The 6,000-nt window shown below is 32.9% G+C and overlaps 1 long non-coding RNA gene across 1 annotated transcript in view; it reads left to right on the forward strand.

Moving 5' to 3' along the window:
• LOC129218360 (uncharacterized) overlaps positions 1-1,776 on the forward strand; it is a 44,810-nt gene extending 43,034 nt beyond the window's left edge. The window contains exon 4 of the long non-coding RNA XR_008580317.1: positions 1,269-1,776. This is a non-coding gene — a long non-coding RNA (uncharacterized LOC129218360). The remainder of the gene's footprint in view (positions 1-1,268) is intronic.
• Positions 1,777-6,000: the final 4,224 nt, after the last annotated feature.

Below are 6,000 nucleotides of genomic sequence, written 5' to 3' on the forward strand. Positions count from 1 at the left end.
TATGTGGTATTTTTCTGACCATTAGTGCTATGCTGTCTTTTATTTTTCTCACTAAATTCTTCACTTTTGGGAATAGTATATTAACGGTTTGACAATTACTCTTTTTTTGAATTCCATACAAGTCGTTATATTTAAGAAAAAAATTATTAATTATTGCTGGAATACATTTCAATCAACACTTGAAACGATGTGCATATTTTAACATAAATTTTCTACCTAACGCACTATAATGGAAAAACATATACTATCTTCTACTAGGTCTGTAGGTATATATATATATATATATATATATATATATATATATATATATATATATATAACTTTTTTTTCCTTTTTCAAAACGCTATACCGCGGAAAACTTGCCTATTTGCCTATGGGGAAGGTAAGTAAAATGCACATCAAAGAAAAAAAATGGAGTCCCCAGCTAGCGCAATGTACTTAAAATTACGATTTTTTTCAAAAATCAAGCCATTTTCCAATTTTTTTCGCAGTACTCAGCCAATAGTATTTGAAATTGCTATAGTGAAAATCCTTTAACAAAATAGTTAAAAAACACGAAAAAAATGTAAACTAGTAAAAAGACTTCAATTTGAGGTAGCGCAAAAGATTCTAAAATTGGTAAATTATTGCATTTAAGGTGCATACTAACAACAAACTAAGGAAAGGTGTAGTCAAGTATGCTGAGAGTTGTGTTAAAAAACTATTACTTCATTTACTTCGCAGTACAATTAATGATATATAATGATATGTAAATGATAAAAATAAAAGAGCAAATTAATGTTCACTTTTTATTTTAATAACATTATTACTAAAAATAGTAAAAAAAGAGAGAGAGAGAGAGAAAAGAACTGCATTTCAAAACGTTACCGTAAGGTAATGAAATTGTTTAAACGTGATAAAGAAAAAGAAATATTTAAAAAGAAAGTTAAAAAAATGTCTGACATGGCCTTATGTAAGTGCAAAATGATACTCTTGTAGCTATCAAAAGGTTTCTGAAAAATGTGAGTGTTCAATATCAATTCATTGTGACTGCGATAAAGCGAAAAAAATCGCTACCATTCAGCTGAAATTCATGTATTTTCAAAGAAATGTGGAAAAGGTTAAACCAGAGGTGTTGATGTTGAAGAAAAATTCGTCCGAAGACGTTGACAATGAAATAGATAAAAACTATGAAGAATCCGAGTCGGACGCTGTTTTTATGTCACCTTGATTAATGCGTATAAAACTGGAAAATACTACACTAAACTGTAATCTCTTTTTAATTTCAGACCGAGCAGCAGCTACTGTTGCCACAAGAAAGATGTTTATTTCGAAACTAATGAAGATCATTCCCATGTTGTTGACAAAAAGAAAATCAGAAGAGAAAAAAAAAGCTAAATGTGTAAAGAACTTCATAAACAAAGCCAAGAAGAACGCAATAATTATTTTATTTTGATGGAAGGAAGATTAATACCCTTTTAATTGAGTATGTCAACCAAAAGATTTTCAAAGAACCATAAAATAAGAACATTATTCTACAAATACAATATTCCGAATCTGTTTATGTTGACCACGCTACACCCTCAAGTGAGTCTGCTCAAACCATGGCTAATAGCATTATCTCTCGTTTGACTGAATGTGGTTTTTGTTTGGACGAATTTGATGTCTTGAGATGTAACTGTACTTCTTTTTAAATACTTCTTTTTCTTTATCACGTTTAAATGATTCCTTCCGGTAACTTTTTGCAATGCAGTTCTTTTCTCTCTTTTTTTATAGTAATAATGTTAGTATAATAAAAAGTGAACATTAATTTCTTCTTTTATTTTAATCATTAAAAGGTCATGCTATTACAATTAATTGCACTGTGAAGTAAATAAATAGTCATTTAATACAACACTCAGAATGCCTTACTACACCTTTCTTTTAGGTGTTAGTATGCATCTTAAATGCAATAATTTACCAGTTTTAGAATAATTTGTGCTACTGAAAATTGAAAGCTTTCGATCAGTTTACTCTTTTTTTTTTTCGTGTTTTGTAACTATTATATTGAAGGAATTTCACTATAGCAGTTTCAAATATTATTGGCTGAGTACTGCGAAAAAATTGTAAAATGACTTGATTTTCGAAAAAAATCGAAATTTTAAGTGCATTGCGCTAGCCGAGGACTCAATTTTTGTTCTTTGTTTAATGTGCATTTTACTTACCTATCTCATAGGCAAGTTTTCCGCAGTGTTTCGAAAAAGAAAAAAAAAGTTTTTTTGACCCAATCTAATATACACTGGTGTGCAAAAATTAAGGACGAGACGGTTTTTTCAATATACCTTTGTACAAAATCTTCCCAAATCAACACATTTAATACCGTAAGATCCCCAATACGTATGGACATGTGTAATGTAAGCAACACTTACTAAAAGAGAAATCAGAGGGATAAAGAGAAGCTTTATTGAAAAAGTAGCATGGAGCGCAATGCGATTGAAGGCCGAAACATCCCTGTGATGGGTGTCCAGCAAGAAACATCCGGTCTTTAGTAGGGGATATGATCTCCCCCGACTGATAGGCAGGTTTCACAGCGTCTGCCCATGCTGAGAATGAGGGTGTCAATGAGTTGTTGAGGCATTGCTGCCCATTCGTCTTGCGTAGGCAATCGAAGCTCCCGAATCGTTACTGGTGGTAAGGTACGAGCTGTCAAGCGTCTGCCTAGAAAATCCCATACATGCTCGATGGGATTGAGATCGGGAGATCGTGCTTGCCAATCCATACATTTAATATCCTCACTCTCTAAGAGCTGTTCGGCAGCTACTGTGCGATGACATGGAGGACGTCGTGCAAACAGATCACCACCGTGCAGTCTTCTGGCCACGGTAAAACGCGATATCGGTCGTCCCGTCGCCCGTGTCGTGTGTCTAGCGATTTCTCCCGCTGTCTGCCGCCTGTTTCTTCTGGCCTGTAAGACAATATACCGGTCATCTGCGGGTGTGGTTCCTCGTGGACGAACACTACTGAACCCCCGGATAGCTGTTCCTGTAGTTTGAAATTGTCTCCAAAGTCGTGAAACGATGCTGTGAGCAATTCCGAACTCTGCAACCACACTTGTCACACTACGGCCTTCCTCCAACTTCCCAATGATTCGACCTCGGGTAAAAGCATCCAGATGTCGTTTAACAGATTGATTATTCGCCATTTCTCGCTGAGGCAGCAACTCGGTGTGATTTTAACTGCTATACGGCGTGCAATCTCTTTGCCAGAAATACTGATCTTACACCGACAACATGCTTTATGCTACTCAGACACTTCCCCATTACGTCTGCCTGCATATCTGCGCATGTGCTACCATACATCACCTTACTTAATCTCCTGATTGGTCTTTCTGTCCGCTCTGCCTCTTCGTTCAGCTGATATGCTAATTTTTCGACTTCGTCCTTAATTTTTGCATAACAGTGTGTGTATATATATATATATATATATATATATATATATATATATATATATATATATATATATATATATATATATATATATATATATATATATATATATATATCAACTCCCTTGCTTTTGAAAGTAAAGGGGTTTGCTCTTCCACTTCTCTAATGTCAAAATTGACGATCGATCGAAAAATGACAAAATTGATCGGTTCATGCGTTTAAAAAAATTGATTTAATAATTATGTGTTTTATATTTTTCTCGTAGCATTATTTCAGAAAAATTAAAATGGTGCTTTGAATTGCGAAGGAAGGCGTTTACTGTAGACAGTCGATTTTTGAGACCATGTCTCGAGTTTTTTAGAGAGTCATTCAATCAATAATGACGCAAAACTAAATTGCCCAGTTAAAAAAAAAGTTTTAGAGGCACCGTCCTCCAAACCTGCTTTCCTCCGCCCCTTTTTGACACCACCCCCTCCACTTTTTTGGTACACCAACCTCATACCTTTGGCTTTTTGTATCGGACAGCACTATTTTCTCATCTGTTCCCCCCCCCCCACAAGCTGGTCTGTAACATAATATTTTAATTTCTGAAAAATATTATAATATTTCTTTTTTTAAGTACTATGTTATTTCTTTAAATAGTTAGTTTTTATTCTATTGAATATATAGTGTTGCATTATATAATATAATTTCAATTTAAAGGAAACGTGAAAATTTGGGAGGGCGCCTGTAACTAAGAATGGTGTATAATTTAGATTTTGATTTATACATTTAACTATACCATTATGTAATTTTATTATGTGCAGCATGGTTGGCGTTGTTGGGGATCACACGAAAAACAATCCACCAGATTTTCAGAATCAAAAAAAAAATTATGTATGAAAACGAGAGTCACGAAACGAGCAAGTCAATTAAAGCTACTTTTCTAAATTCATAATACTTCTAACAAAGACAAGAAATTTGTTGCACAAAATGCGACTCAAATTTGTAACTAAAATGTTCTATCGTACAAATTTTTCCAACTACATGAGCTTTTCATTATTAATTTTTGGATGTATATTTTTTAGCTTGCACCACGTAATGAAAAAAAACGGGAATCTTTATCTCGTATCATAATAAAAAGTTGTTTTCTTTTACTGCGATATAAAGTCAAAGACATTATGAAGTGAAAACATAAGCATACTTTTTAAAAATACCTTTTGCTCTTCACTACCAAAACATTTGCTACAATAATTCGCTTAGTGTCGTCTTAGTGAGAAGTATTACGAATTTAGAAAAGTAGCTTTAATTGACTTGCTCTCGTTTTCATGCTTATATACATTTTTTGATTCTGAAAACTTGCTGCATTGTTTTTCATGTGAACCCCAACAATGTCAACCATGCTGCACATAATAAAATTATATAATGGTATAGTTACATGTATACATCAAAATCTAAGTTATACACCATCCTTGGTTACAGGCGCCCTCCCAAATTTTCCCGTTCCCATTAAATTGAAATTAAGTTATATAATGAAACACTATATATTTAATAGAATAAAAACTAGCTATTTGAATAAATAACATAGTACTTAAAAAAATAAATATTATAATATTTTTCCGAACTTAAGATATTATGTTACATACCAGCTTGTGGGGGGGGGGGGGAACAGATGAGAAAATAGTGCTGTCCGATACAAAGTAAGAGGCACAGGTATGAGGTTAGTGTACCATATCTGAACTATAATGAATTCAGATCCCTATTTTAAAACCATTATGACTCTTAAAGATATTTTCCTCTAATCGTTCATTTCCTTTCTAACTTTTAACTAGATATTTTTTCATTGATAAATCCGAAATATCGGCAACCTGGCATTCTAAAGTTAATTCCATACATTAAAATTCCAGTCAACTATATACAATAGTGTTCCAAGGTAAAGACAATTACTGCAGTGTATAACTAACCTATCACAGTGTACCTAATTGAAAAAAAAAAGGAAAAAGAAGTTCCTTTAAAAATAGCGAAAGACATTGATTTTTGAAATGTTTGGAACGTCTGATCAGGTTTTCAACAACATTCCATGTAAGCATCTATAGTTTACGACCAATTATAACTTAAAAAAACACGATGAAGTCTTGATGGTGGATTTTAATTAATTGGAAAGCGAGCTATGCTTAATTTATCAGTTAATTACTCTTGCTTCAGAACACAAAACAATCTGTGTGGTCCCTTTAAAATCAGAACAATACACTTACATGTTCTGTCAGTTTTAAAGTTATTTCCTTCACCTGCTTGGAGATAAAAAATAAATTCTAGATCCAAATATGAAAAACAAATAGTAAAGGGGAAAAAAAGAAAAAACTGATATTCCTCTGCTGTGACAATTAGGGGAATGTTTTTCAGTTGTTGACACACAATTTTAGTTTTCAATGAAAATATAAGCAATAGCATTTAGCATTCCTTGATTGAAAGTTAGTATTTTTCTTTTGATAACCTTTCAGAGCTTCTAAGAAATGATATAATTTATTTGGTAGAAGATGAACTTCCTATTTCACTGCATTTTTGCCAATACATATGGCTAAAAAATGTTGATCTACCTTGTTTGAATATTTCTCTG

The sequence above is a fragment of the Uloborus diversus genome, chromosome 3 (assembly GCF_026930045.1).
Source record: "Uloborus diversus isolate 005 chromosome 3, Udiv.v.3.1, whole genome shotgun sequence".
NCBI classification, from domain to species: Eukaryota; Metazoa; Arthropoda; class Arachnida; order Araneae; family Uloboridae; genus Uloborus; species Uloborus diversus.